We start from the raw sequence: 15,754 nt of genomic DNA, 5'->3' as shown, positions 1-15,754 counted from the left end.
TTTATGCGTGTATCAATCCATCCTGATAATCTTGGTCCATCAAGAAATTCACTCTAGGTACCTTTGCAAATTTTTTAATTCCCTAGGGGCACAAGAGATTGTTTTAATTTCTAGGGGAAAGAAGACGAGAGAAATTCCTAATCAACTACCACCACAAACTACTAACTGCATCAATCATCCATATGTAAAAATACTGCTGCTACCCAAACATAAATTCCTTGTTTATTATTCCATTATAAAAATGTATTAGCCCTGCCTCCTCATGACCAAATAAAACCCATTATATTATGTGACTCAGAACAGTGTGCAAGAAAAAGTAAATTTTACATGAGATTAACCAATGGATATTATTTTATTAGTAGCATTCTATAAAAAGCTAGAAAAAGGATTATTAATGTCCTAAATGAGTATTCCAAGTTTCAAGTCACAATGACAAGTGCAAATACTACTTGTTTGTTTCTGAAAAACTATTTACTTATCTGTTATTCTTCTGTTTACACAGTGAGGAATTAGGCATCCCCTGGCATAGATAAAATTCTGCTCCCTGTCACTCAGTAAAGGCCCAACTAAATCAAACTTAGCCATTTTTAGAAAATAAAAGCGACATATAAAATAATGGTAAAAGTTAAATAAAGAATCTCGTTACTATTTCCAAATGCAAATTAGCACTTGTAGAAATTTATCTGGTTAACTATACAAAATTATTTGTTTAAAATGCTCCTATAAAACCCTTTGTTATTTAAATATTTTTGCCTAGTATTCTTTTGTCATAAGATATTTCTGTAACACATATTTTTGCCAAAGCTTTTTAGTAACTTTTAAAAAAAAAACCTGTTTCTAATCTCTTTCATTAAACAGTCCATAGTTAGGTTATTCAATGTTTTCATTGTTTTAAAGTTTGTCTTATTTAAGTAATTTTTTTCTTTAGATTGCCAAAGTTCCTTAAAGATGCTTAGCCTTTATTCCTATTGATGGTAGTTCAAAAAATAAATGAATATATTAGATTCTAGTCATTGCCTGTGAAATATTATTTAATGTTTTCTCTCATGAAGCTCTACAAATTGATCTTACTTTTTCATTATTTGATGATTCACATTGGTTTTCAGTGTAAACATTTTAGTTTACATATTAAAAAACCTGCAAACATTTTCAATATTTCTTCCTAATTAATTCAATCTATTCTATGGGCACTATTTACTAGATAATCATAATATAGCCAATTCAGTGTTATTCAGAGCTACATCTTTTTGGAAGTTTAATCTTCATTGCTAACTGCTCAATCAATATTTTCCTGCCATTTCATCGTTTTTATCTTCTTTCCAAAAGATATTTGGATGTAAGGGTGGACTACATAATACCAGGATATCTACAATATGTGCAGTTTTATTTCTGCTCACTGGCCTCCAGTGGCCCTGTTAGAGCTTTCCTCCTTCCACTCTTCCCCTCCTTCACTCTAGCCATGTTAGAATAGTAAGACTTCACTAAGAAACAAGTCTCAGAAAAAAAGCAGTTCAGAAATTCTTCTAATATTTCCATTTAGTGCAAACATGATTGAAATCAGTTATTGGTGATGCCATCACTATGCTACAGACCTGTTACAGAATTGCAACAGATGTGTGTATACCAGAAAGAAAGAGAGGGCATCTGTGCTGTGCAGAAATGTATATTTTCCTTTGAAATTCTGAGTGTGGTCTAATTCAAACTCTGTTATGTTTTTGTGTTGTGGCACGATGTCGACACTAGAGTACAATATTTGGAAAGCTATTGTTTCCACAGCTTGCACTGATTTATGTTTTATTCTCTTTGAAGGCCTTTGTGGTGGCTCAAACCAGAATGTCATATGTACCAATGTACTGGAGGATTATTTCTCACTATTTTAAGCCACATGGTGTTAGATCATCTAAGCTTGTTTTTTTAACTGGACTTGAATTATGATTTACAAAAGAAGTTGCAGGAGGCTCAAATAAATCAAGGGAATTCCATGTAAAGCTGCAGGCATGAATGCATCTAACCTTCCAAAGACTGTGAAAGTAATAAAGAAGTGTGCAAAAGACCAGGAAACTTCACTTAATAACACATTATCTGGGGCTGCCTTTAATTATTTGCATGATTTCAAAAATTATTTTCATCCTAAAAATAAATTAACATTCCCATAATATTAGTTAATTTTCTTTTCCGTTGAAATGGAAAAGTCTTTTTTTTCCCATACTTACAATATAAATTATGAGCAATTCTTTTGGAAGCAAAGACAACTCATTTACTAAAAAATTTAAAACGTCATTTTGAAGCTAAGAGGGAGGTAAGAAACCATCTAGATAGAGTTCTCAATTTCCAAAGGTCATATTTTACATAATTCACTATGGGAAATTCACACCCTCTTGATAATCTCATGGATTCAAGTAGTTAGATCAATTAGTCATTTTACTGTGGCGATTGACTTTGCTGAAGAATCATTTCTATGAACCAGGAGTGTCAATTCATAGTTACCAACGCCTTTTACCTAAAGATGTTTATTTGACCAAGCCCTATAGTTCTACTCAGAGGATTTTGCGTGCACAAAGCAAGCTTTCCATGCGATAAATCAGATAATTGCTTTTTAATTCAGCTAAATAATTAGTTGTCAGTTTTAGGTTTTAAAATATTTCCCTTATATGTCTGATTTATTTTTTCAATACCAAAATTTATTATTGCTTGTTGATCACACATCTTTAAGTATGTACTAGGCATAAAGGATGATATTAATAAATATATGCTCTTTTAATAAAGCCGGATGAGTGTGTGGCCAGTGAATTAAGATGAAATGTTGCATTGTACACAACTTGTTACGGTTTCATGATATATCTCACAATAGTGTTACACTCAAAGTGCTACATTAAAACCAAACTGCCTTCCAATTTATTTTTATTGAAATGGAATCAATACTAATCATGAAAATAGTTGGACAAATTGTATAGGTTTAAGAGAGTCAGAGGAGAATTATATGTCAATAAAAATTATATGTCAATAAACATCAGTATGTGAAATTTATTCCATGCACTAGCTTCAATTTATCAAGATATTGTAAATTCAGCTTTGTTGTTATCCAGCAACTGAACATGTTAGCATTTTAATTCATTAAAATTTTTTGAAAATGAATTGTTAGCATATTCATGAGTATATTAATATGTATGAAATAATCATATAAAAATAATCACTACGAAATATTGAAAAGTATACTAAACAATGTTAAAATTTCTAAAATTAAATGTTTAAAATGATATGTCTTCATAATCATGATTCATCAGTATTAACATTTCAAAATGCTTTAAAAAAATCTATAATATACATGGAACACCTCAAAACCTTAATTATTTAGTATGTGCCATGTCTTTGTTCCTTCTTCCTAAACAAAGTCAGAGAGAAAAAACTGTGGTTTGTGTATTAAAATGGTGAATCACAAGTCTGGGGGATTTGAACTTGGAGATTTATTGAACTAAAACAGAGAAAAGCAGCAGCCATAATACATCAGTCTTAAAACAACAATTAAAACATGATGTTTATAAGTCCCCACAAGCCTTACAAATAAATCTGTGTTAAAACATTTCTACCATAAAAGGCATTAAAGTCTTTTATGAAATGCAATGTTCAGTGAATGGGGGATCAGAAGCAATAAAAGAAGTTTAAAATTGCTCTTACTTTATAATCCGTTGGTCTTAAACTTTTGTTAATGAGTTTCACCGGCCCTATAAGTTGAGTGGAGCTTGTGCCTATATTTTGGAACAACAAAACTTAATTTTTATGTTTTCTAATTTAGAGATATTAAGCTCTATTTTTTCTGATAAATAAATCTCCCTGCGCTGCACTTTGACTAATGAATGAATTTATTTTCTATGAAATGTTTCCCCAGTGCATTATACAGAATTTTTTTTGCAAATTATAATATAAATAAGGGTTTGATGCATTTGAAAAAAACCAAAATGGTTTAATTATGAACTTTTGAATTTTTCTCCTCAATATTTTTGAGAGTTTTCAGATTTTCTACAATAAACATGTATTGCTTTAATAATTAAAAGTCAGCCCAATTTTAAACTGAAACTAAAAAAAATTCTAATAGAATATGTTCCGGCTGCAGTAAATGTTTCTGTGTGACTCAAGAGGAGAAGTTTACTTCTTGCCCTGACAATGATTAACCTCTCAGCTTCTGAATCCCAATTGTTTTGACTGAAAAACGTGTGGATTGTCCTAGGTGATGATCCCTTCCATTTGTAATTTTTTTTGTAGATTATAATTCAACTGAATACTAATTATAGAACACTTATTTCCTGGCTGATGATTCCAATGTGAAGGTACTTAAAAAATACTTTTTAAAAAAAATTTTCAGCCAAGTATAAGTGGTAGTCTATTAGCCCAAACTCAAAGTGTCCATGAATCTTATATTTTGTAGATGACTAACATTGCTATGATAATGAGGAATTTGAAAAGTGGAAAACATTAATGTCTTGAAGAATAATCCTCATGTTATTTATCATTTTTTATGTATGTTTTTTTCACCATCTAATAATTTTTTTCATTCTATTTGCTCACGTTAATACCACTGTATGTACAGACATGTAAGAATACTTACATGTAAAATCCAATTATATAAAGAAAATATATTTTATAAATTATGGATGAGACAGTAATACGTACTACAACTTTCTAAACATGCAGTGTTAAGAAGAACACAACTAGCTAACCCATGATCCTAGGAACATGATAAGAGACATATAAAACAAGGATGTCCCAAATGAGCTGTCTCAGCTTAGCCTAGCTTATATCGGGGGCATTCAGGTGCCCAAAAATGTATTTACATTTTTTAAAATTCTAATAAGAAATTATAAAAGAAACCTATACTGTGTTGTTAAATAATAAAAGCACAGTTAATATAACCTTCTTTAGGAAAATCCCAAAACGTTAACACCTGATTTTCCAAAGTGATATATTTAGAGATAATTATTCTATAAAAGAAATCATATAATTCATTTCTTCTCCTATATTTTATAACACATATCAATTCATCTATCATTTGAATGCCTATGTGTGCTGGAATCTATACTAATCTCTTTAAGAGAGTCTAGAATGAAATAGATATAATTTTGTCTAAAGAGGAGATTCAATAGGACAAAATATAATCAAGAATACTTGTTTGTATATTGCAAAGTACGGCATAATCGGCTCCACAGTAAAAATATAAACAGAACAAAGAGTGAGAGATATATATATATTTCTATTTATATATAAATATACATGTTTATATAGAAATATATATTTATGTTTTTATATATTTATATATATATTTCTTCATATACACTCTTTGTAAAATAATAGAGGTGTAAAAATAGCATCAAATGAAGCTGTCATATCCTTTGGGACTTTCATGTTAAACATGGTGAGTTAAACATGTAAAATTATCTCCATTTCTCCTGAAACTAAATGGCATTAAAATAAATCTTTAAAGGATAAACTTACAAGAAAAATAGAATAGAAGAACAGATAAAAGTGGCTGAAATACATTAGCAAAGGGAAGCCAACCAGGCACAGGAAATAACCAGATAGGAATCTACTTAAATGCTTTTTAGTTCTTTTCACTTAAGTGTGAAGGTCCTGGAAATCATCACTAGACGTTCAAAGGAAGCTACTCACACAAAACTGGGACAAGACAACCAAACCAAAAATCCAAAAATAAAAAGTAAAAAAAAAAAAAAAAGAAAAATGCATGGAGCAGATAAAAACTTTGTGTGTGTCTGTGTGTGTGTGTGTGTGTGTGTGTGTGTGCGCGTGCATGTGTGCGTGTATCAGGCTAGAAGATTTAATATTCAAATTCTAAGATTTTTTAAAAAAGACAAAAAGAAGGGGAAAATCATAAAATAATAATATTTTGAAAACTATTGCCAACTGAGAAACAAGATACTCTAGACTGGGGGCCAAGAGAGATTCTTACAAAATTAATGAAAATGCAAACACTCACATATTCCAAGTACAAACATATGATTGCAAAATTTCAGAACATCAAATGAGATGGGTGGGAAATAGATGCAAATATAAGTTTTCCTCATTGTATTAGAAAGTGAAAAAGGTATTTTTTAGAATTAATAAATGTTGCAGTACAAGCCAATTATTAAGATAAATGGAGATAACTAAAAGAAAGTACGAAAATCACTAAAATTGGAACTCAGGATGAGGAAATAGCAAGGTGTTGTAGAGATTGCTTAGTCTTACGTACCTTTTGCTCTACAGTCATGCATTGCTTGACAGTGGGAATATATTCTCAGAAATGCATCCTTAGGCAATTTCATCACTGTGTGACCCTTACAGAGTAAATTTACACTAACCTAGATGATATAACCTATTGTTCCGCGGCTACAACCTGTACAGCATGTTACACTACTGAATAGTGTAGGCAATTATAACATAATAATAAGTAAGTGTATCTAAATATATCTAAACATTGAAAAGATACAATGACAATATAGTAAAAAATTTTTTTAAAAAACAGTATTCTTGTTATAGGGCGCTTAACATGAATGGAGATTGCAGAACTGGAAGTTGCTCTGAGTGAGTCAGTGAGTGAGAGATTAATGTGAAGGCTTAGGGCATTTCCATACACTACTGTAGACTGTATAAACACTGTACACTTACGCTATACTAAATTTGTTTTTTAAATGTTTCCTCCTTCAATAATAAGTAGATATTAGTTTACTGTAAATTTTACTTTACAAAATTTTAATTTTTGAATATTTTGACTCTTATGAAATAACATACAGCTCAAAACACAACATTGTTCAGTCATACAAAAGTAATTTATTCTTTATATACTTATTCTATAAGCAATTTTTGTTAAAAACAAAGACACAAATATGCCCATCAGCCTAAGCCTACAAAAGTTCAGGATTACCAATATCATTGTCTTCCACCTCCACATCTTGTTCTACTGGAAGATTTTCAGGGGCAATAACAAGCACGGAGTTGTCACCTCCTATACTAACAACGCCTTCTTCTGGAATACCCCCTGGAGGATATACCTGAAGCTGTTATACGATGTCATAATGTCACTAGGCAATAGGAATTTTTTAGTTCCATTCTAATTTTATGAAACCACTGTAGTATATGAGACCCATTGTTGTATATGTTGACCGAAACATCATTAGGTGGTACATGAATGTATTTGACATTAAGATTAAGTATATATATACCTTCATTTAAAATAAAATAAAATATTTAAAACAAATAAAATAATAAGTAGGTTGGAGTTGTTTCTCAAAAGAGCTTTAAACTCAGGGTTGCTAGTTCAGAATTGAAACTAAGGAAGGTTTTATTGTCAGTGAGGCATCAGCATCATTGGTGGAGCCATTTAATTTTTCCCCACTCTCCCCCTTTTTTATTCCAGTCATATGGACTTTATTATTACTATTATTTAACACAGGGTTTCACTCTGCCACCCAGCCTGGAGTGCAGTGGCACAATCTTGGCTCACTGCTACTTCTGCCTCCCGGGTTCAAGCAATTCTCATGTCTCAGCCTCCCAAGTAGCTAGGACTACAGGCATGCGCCACCACACCCAGCTTATTTTTTTATAGAGTTGAGGTTTCGCCATGTTGGCCATGCTGGTTTCAAACTCCTAAAGTCAGGTGATTCACCCACCTCGGCCTCCCAAAGTGCTGGGTAGGCATGAGCCACCCAGCCTTGGACTTCATTATTTTTAAAAAGAAAACTCAATTTTTATTTTAGATTTGGGGCTACATATGGAGGTTTGTTATATTAGTTTATTGCATGAGGTTTGGGCTATGATTGATCCCATCACCCAGGTAGTTTTCAGCCCTTCTCTCACTATCTCCCTCCTCCTGTTAGTAGTCCCCAGTGTCTATTGTTCGCATCTTTATGTCCATGTGTATCCAATATTAGACTCCCACTTATACATCAGAACATGCAGTATTTGGTTTTCAGTTTCTGTCTTGCTTACGATAATGGCCTCCGGCTGCATCTATGCTGCTGCAAAGAACAGAGTTTTTTTATGGCTGCATAGTATTCCATGTTGTAAATGTGCCACGTTTTCTTTTTCATGGCTGCATATATATTCCATGTATGTACATACCATATTTTCTTTATACAATCCACTGTTAATGGGGAGCTGGGTTAATTCCAGGTCACTGATATTGTGAACGGCACTGCAATGAACACAGAAGTGCATTTGTCCTTTTCATAGAACAATTTCTATTTTTTGAGTGTCTATCCAGTAATAAGATTGCTGGGTCAAATGGTAGATCTGTTTCTGATCATTTGGGAAATCTCCAAACTACTTCCACAGTGGCTGAACTAATTTACATTCTCACCAACAGTGTAAGCATTCCCTTATCTCCACAAGCTTGATAACATCTGTTGTTTTTAACTTTTTAATAATAGCCATTCTGACTGGTATGACATCTCAGGTATCTTTTTTTAGTTTTTATTTTTGCATTTCTCTGATGATTAGTGATGTGGAGCATTTTTTCGTTTGTTTGTTGGCCACAGGTATGTCTTCCTTAGAAAAGTGTCTGTTCATGTCCTTTAACTACATTTGAATGGAGTTGTTTTTCGCTTGTTGACACATAGTTTGCGAATATTTTCTCCCATTCTTTAGATTGTCTGTTTACTCTGTTGAGTTCCTTTTGCTGTGCAGAAACTCTTCATTTTAATTGGGTCCCACTTGTCAATTTTTGTTTTTGTTGCAATTCCTTTTGAGGTCTTAGTCATAAATTATTTCCCAAGGCCTATGTCCAGAATGGTATTTCACAGGTTTTCTTCAAGGATTTTTGTAGTTTAGGTCTTATATTTAAAGTATGTTATCTATCCTAAGTTAATTTTTGCTTATGGTGAAATGTAGTGGCTCAGTTTCATTCTTCTGCATGTGGTTAGGTAGTATTTTCAGCACCATTTATTGAATAGGGAATCTTGTTGCATATGTTTGTCGATTTTGTCATGTATCAGATGGATGTAGGTGTGTGGCTTTATTTCTGTGTTCTTTATTCTGTTCCATTGAACTGTGTGTCTGTTTTTGTACCATTATCATGAGGTTTTGCTTACTGTAGCCTTGTAGTATTGTTTGAAATCAAGTGATGGGATGCCTCTAGCTTTGTTCTTTTTGCTTAGGATTGCTTTGGTAATTCAGGCTCTTTGGCTCAATATGAATTTTAAAATATTTTTCTAATTCTGTGAAGAATGGCATCAGTAGTTTGATAGGAAGTGTGTTGAATATGAATTTCCTTGGGCATCATAGTCATTTTAACAGAATTGATTCTTACTACCCATGAGCATGGAATGTTTTCCATTTGTTGTGTCATCTCTGATTTCATTTAGTAGTGTTTTATAGTTCTCCTTAGAGAGATTTTTTTCACCTCTTGGGTTAGACATATTCCTAGGTATTTTATTTGTGTGTGTGTGGTTATTGTAAATGGAATTGCTTTCTTAATTTGGCTTTCAGCTTGAACGTTATTGGTGTGTAGAAATGTTGCTGTTTTTTGTGCATGGATTTTGTATCCTGAAACTTTACTGAAATCATTTATCGGTTCTAGTAGCCTTTTGATGAAGTTTTTAGGGTTTTTCTGGTTATAGAATTATATCATCAGCCAAGAGAGATAATTTGAATTATTTTCCTTTTTAGATGCTTTTGCTTTCTTTCTCTTGTCTGATTATTCTCGTTAGGACTTCTAGTACTAAGTTGAATAAGAGTGGTGAGACTAGGCATTCTTAACTTTTTCCAGTTTTCAACAGAAATGCTTTAAGTTTGTGCCCATTCAGGATGTTGGATGGCAGTTTGTCATAGATTACTCTTACTGTTTTGAGGTACATTCCTTCCATGCCTAGTTTGTTGAGAGTTTTTATCATGAAGAAATGTTGGATTTTATTGAAAGCTTTTTCTGCATCTGAGCTGGTAGCAATCCTATTGAAGCTATTCTAAAAAATTGAGGAGGAGGGACTCCTGTCTAACTCATTTTATGAAACGAGACTTATCCTGATACCAAAATCTGCTAATGACATCACGCAAAATGAAAACTACAGGCTGATATCCCCAGTGTGTACATGCAAACATCCTCAACAAAATACTAGCAACTCAAATCCAGGAGCACATTGAAAAGTTAATTCACCATGACCAAGTAGGCTTTATTCCTGTGATGCAAGGTTGGTTCAACACACATAAATCAATAAATGTAATTCATCAAATAAAGAGAGTTATATGCACTTTAAATTTATACTGTTGGTAAAGAGGAGATAGAGAGGAATTAGATGAATTCAACTGAAAGAAATAATTTAAATGTATGGGCTAATACACATCTTCTGGGACAATGTTTCTTTATCCTTTACTCACATGCTTTTAAATGTTTTTGTTGAATAAAATATTCCTCTGCAATCTATTCAAAGCACATATTTAGATGGCTCCCTTTTAATATGTTATAACCTCTTATGATAAGGAGAAATAGATTAATTACTTCAAACTATAATTTACTATATATACTAGAATTTTTATACACAATAAAATTAATCTATAAAATCGTCCTTAATTCTAATCATTAGCAAGCTTCTCTTAGAAACCAGTCTAAGATAGTTTTTTTTCTCTTGTGCTAATTTTGAGTTTCATTTTTGACAACAAGTCAGCTCTTTAATACTGATATGAAAACACCTAATTAGACAAAAAAAGTATGAACTATCCATCCACAGCTAAGATAATATGCTGACATCTTAGAACTATGGGGCTGCTTGTATACAATAATAAAAAGGAAGGAGGCAGTGGGTTTTTAAAAAATTATGAACTTTCTCATAGTTTGCATTTAAAAATCTAATTTCATACTATTGAATAGTTGAAAGAGCAATACTAAAGTTTATAAAACCAAGAGCCAGTTGCAGTGGCTCATGCCTGTAATCTTAGCACTTTAGCAGGCCAAGGTGGGAGGATCACTTTAGCCCAGGAGTTTGAGACAAGTCTGAACAACATAGCAGAATCCTGTCTGTAGAAAAAAAAAAAGAGATAGTAAATTAAAAAATTAGCTGGGCATGGTGGTGCATGCCTGTAGTCACAGCTATTCAGAAGGCTGAGCTAAGAGGATCACTTGAGCCTGGGAGTTTCCAACTGCAGCGAGCTTTAATTTCACTACTGCACTCCAGCCTGGGCAACAAAGCAAGATACGTAGGTAGACAGAAGGGTAGATAGGTAGGTAGGTAGGTAGATAGATAGATAGATAGGTAGGTAGATAGAGGTAGATGGCTTTCAAAATAAATAAATATAATAAAGACTGCATAACTGAATCATACAAAATGATACTTCTATGTAGATGACCATACTTTGGCATTATAACAAGATCTTAAAACATGCAGAGAGAAGTCCACATCTCCTAAATGTTCATCTAGAGCCTATAAAATTCGATGCTGGTATAGAAAGGAGGCATATCTCACATGGTTGGAGAAGGAGGGCGAGAGAGTACAGAGGGAGGTGCTTGCTGCACACTTTTTTTTTTTTTTTTTTTTGCAACAGAGTCTCACTCTTTCAACCAGGCTGGAGTGCAGTGGTGCCATCTAGGCTCACTGCAAGCTCCACCTCCTGGGTTCAGGTCATTCTCTTGCCTCAGTCTCCTGAGTAGCTGGGACTACAGTTGCCTGCCATCACACCTGGCTAATTTTTTTTTTTTGTATTTTTGTAGAGACAGCGTTTCACTGTGTTAGCCAGGATGGTCTCTATCTCCTGACCTCGTGATCCACCCGCCTCGGCCTCCCAAAGTGCTGGGATTACAGGCGTGAGCCACCGTGCCCGGCCTGCTGCACACTTTTAAATAACCAGACCTCATGAAAACTTACTATCATAGGAACAGAAAGGGGGAATCTACCCCCATGACTCAATCACCGCCCACCAGGCCACTCCTTCAACATTGGGGATTACAATTTGATATGAGATTAGGGTGGAGACACAAATCTAAACTATATCATTCTGCTCCAGCCCCTCCCAAATCTCATGTCCTTCTCATATTACAAAATATAATAATCCCTTCTCAACAGTACCCCAAGTCTCAACTCATTTCAGCATTAACTTAAAAGTCCACAGTCCAAAGTCTCATCTGAGATAAGGCAAGTCCCTTCACTTTTGAGCCTGTAAAATCAAAAACAAGTTAGTTACTTCCAAGATACAATGGGGATACAGGCATTGCATAAATACACCCGTTCCAGAAGGGAGAAATCAGCTAGGACCAAAGAGCTACAGGCCCCATGCAAGTCTGAAACCCAGCAGGGAAGTCAATAATTCTTAAAGCTCTGAAAAGCATCTCCTTTTACTCCATGTCTCACATCCAGGCCACACTGATGAGAGGAGGAGTGCTTCCCAGGGCTTTGAGCCTCTCAGCCTCTGTGGCTCTGGAGGAAAAATCTCTCTTGGCTGCTTTCACTGGCAGGCATTGAGTTCCTGTGGCTTTTCAAGGTGCACGGTGCAAGCTGTTGGTTGATCTACCATTCTGGGGTGTGGAGGATGGTGGCCCTTTTCTCAAAGCTCCACAAGGCAGTGTCCTATTGAGCACTCTGTGTTGGTGCCAACTCTGCATTTCTTCTCCATACTTCACTAGTAGAGGTTCTCCATGAGAACTCTGCTCCTGCAACAGAAATATGCCTGGACATCTAGGCATTTCCATACATCCTCTGAAATCTAGGCAGAGGCTTCCAAGCCCCAACTCTGTCCCTCTGTGCACCCACAGGCTTATGACTATGTGGAAGCCACCAAGGCTTACAGCTTGCATCCTCTGGGGCAGCAGCCTGAAACTTATCTGGGGTCCTTTTATCCACAGCTGGAGCTGGAGTGGCTAGAATGCTAGGAGCAGTGTCCTAAGGTTGCACAGGGCAGCAGGGCCTTGGGCCCAGCCCACTAAACCATTCTTTCCTCCTAGTCCTCTGGGCCTGTGGTGGAAGTAGCAACCACAAAGTTCTCTGAAATACATTCATCATTTCCACTCTTGTCTTGGCTATGCACATTTGGTTCCCCCTATGCAAATGTCTGCAGCAAGCTTTAATTTCTCACCAGAAAGTGGGCTTTTCTTTCCTACCACATGGTCAGGTTGCAAATTTTCTAAATGTTTATGCTCTGCTTCCCTTTAAATATAAGTTCCAGTTTCAAATAATCTCTTTGCTCATATATATGAGCATACATTGTTAGAAGCAGAAAGGCCACCACTTGAACACTTCGCTGCTTAGAAATTTCTTCCACCAGTTACCCTAAATCATCACTGTCAAGTACAAAGTTTTGTAGATCCTAGAGCAGGGGAACAATGTTGTAAGTCTCTTTGCTAAAACATAGCATAAGTGACCTTTACTTCAGTTCCCGGTAAGTTCCCTATTTCCATCTGAGACCACCTCAGCCTGAACTTCATTGTCCATATACCTATCAGCATTTTGATCACAGCAATTTAACAAATCTCTAGGAAGTTACAAACTTTCCCATATCTTCCTTTCCCGTATCTTCTGAGACCTCCAAACTGAGCACCTCACCCTGAACTTCATTATCCGTATACCTATCAGCATTTTGATCACAATAATTTAACAAATCTCTAGGAAGTTACAAACTTTCCCATATCTTCCTTTCCCATATCTTCTGAGACCTCCAAACTCTCCCAGCCTCTCTGCCTATTACCCAGTTCCAAAGTCACTTCCATATTTCCAGGTATTTTTATAGCAATGCCCCACTTCTTAGTACCAATTTTTTGTATCAGTCCATTCTCACATTGCTATAAAGAACTACCTGAGACTGGCTAATTTGTAAAAAAAAAAAAAAAAAAAAGAGATTTAATTGACTCGTCGTTCCACAGGCTGAACAGAAAGCGTGGCTTCTGAGGCCTCAGGAAACATAATCATGGTGCAAGGTGAAGAAGAAGGGGGAACATCTTACATCGTGAAAGGAAGAGGGAGAGAGAGCAAAGAGGGAGGTGCTACACATTTTTAAGCAATCAGATTTTGTGAGAGCTCACTCACTGTCATGAGAACAGCAAAGGGGAAATCTGTATCCATGACTGAATCACCTCCAAGCAGGCCCCTCTGTTTAACACTGGAGATTACAATTCAACCTAAAATTTAGGTGGGGACACAAATCCAAACCGTATTAAATATCATGGAGCAAGTTAGTCTAGATGATATCACATTAGTATAAGGCCATGATATAGTGGCCTTATTTTCATTTTTTTATTCAAACAACAAAAGTATAATTTCAGGAAATGTTTGAATTTAAGAGATACATTAAAAATATATGCCAAAATAAAAACATGCTCAAAAGGTTGACATAGGTTTTGTAAAATATATTTACTATGGCAAACAGATTTATACAAATTTTAGTAAAAGGAAAAAAATACTTCATTCCTAGAAGACTTCTCAAAATTTTCAGTATGGGAGACAGTATTGTGAGTCCACATTTGGAAATACAATGTACACCATTTCCGAGTATTTGTTGAACATGAAATCGATCTGTGTGTGTGTGTGTCTGTGTGTGTGCACACACACCATTTCTAAGGACTATGGGATGTGCAAAATCTTTTAAGTATCTCTAGGGGACTGTTTTTATTTTTTTGTTGTTTCAATAGCTTTGGAGGCACAAGTGTTTTTTGGTAATGTGGTTGAATCAAACAGTGGTGAAATCTGAGATGTTATTGCACCTGTCACCTGAGTAGTGTACATTCTGTCTGATGTATAATTTTTTTTAAAAATTATTCACGCTCCTCTCATTCATTCTCCTGCCTTCTGGGTCTCCAATGTTCATTATACCACTCTATGCCTTTGCATACTCACAGCTTAACTCCCACTTACAAGTGAGAGCATGTGGGATTTGGCTTTGCATTCCTGAGCTAGTTCACTTAGGATTATGACCTCCAATTCCATCCAAGTCTCTGCAAAAGACATTATTTTATTCTTTTTTATGGTTGAGTAGTATTCCATGGCATATTTCTATATATAGAAATATAAAAAATATGTATGTATATTTTTCTTTATCTATTCATTGGTTGATGGGCACTAGGTTGGTTAAAGGAATATAAATCATTCTGTTATAAAGACACATGCACACGTATGTGTATTGCAGAAGTATTTACAATAGTAAAGACATGGACCCAACCCAAATGCCCATTAATGATAGACTGGATAAAGAAAATGCAGTACATATACACCATGGAATACTATACAGCCATGAGATAATGTCCTTGGCAGGGACATGGATGAAGCTGGGAGCCATCATCCTCAGCAAACTAACACAGGAACAGAAAACCAAACACCACATGTTCTCACTCGTAAGTGGGAGTGGAACAATGAAAACACATGGACACAGGGAGTGGAACAACACACACCAGGGCCTGTTGGGAGGTGGGAGGTGAGGGGTGGGAACCTAGATGATGGGTTAATAGGTGTAGCAAACCACCATGTCACACGTATACCTATGTAACAAATCTGCAACGTTCTGCACCTGTATTCTGGAATTTAAAGTAAAATTTTTTTAAAAGGAAAGTACTCTAAATGTATAAATTATGTATCCTTCCAAGCTTTTAACTATAGTATGAACAGTGGTAGTTTGTATTAAATGTAATACAGAGCACATATTATAATTTACTGTAGAAATTATCTAGTTGACAGGGGAAAATGTAAGATAGTGTTCAAAACTTACCATTTTAACTTTAAGATAGGTAAGGTAGAGAACACAGTAAGACTCTTTTCAGGCCTTAAATTGTTTAATTCTAGGAAAAATATGTAGATAA

Source organism: Symphalangus syndactylus, chromosome 13, assembly GCF_028878055.3.
Source record: "Symphalangus syndactylus isolate Jambi chromosome 13, NHGRI_mSymSyn1-v2.1_pri, whole genome shotgun sequence".
NCBI classification, from domain to species: Eukaryota; Metazoa; Chordata; class Mammalia; order Primates; family Hylobatidae; genus Symphalangus; species Symphalangus syndactylus.
The sequence above is the reverse complement of the archived record's forward strand: the minus strand, read 5'-3'. Positions refer to the sequence as shown.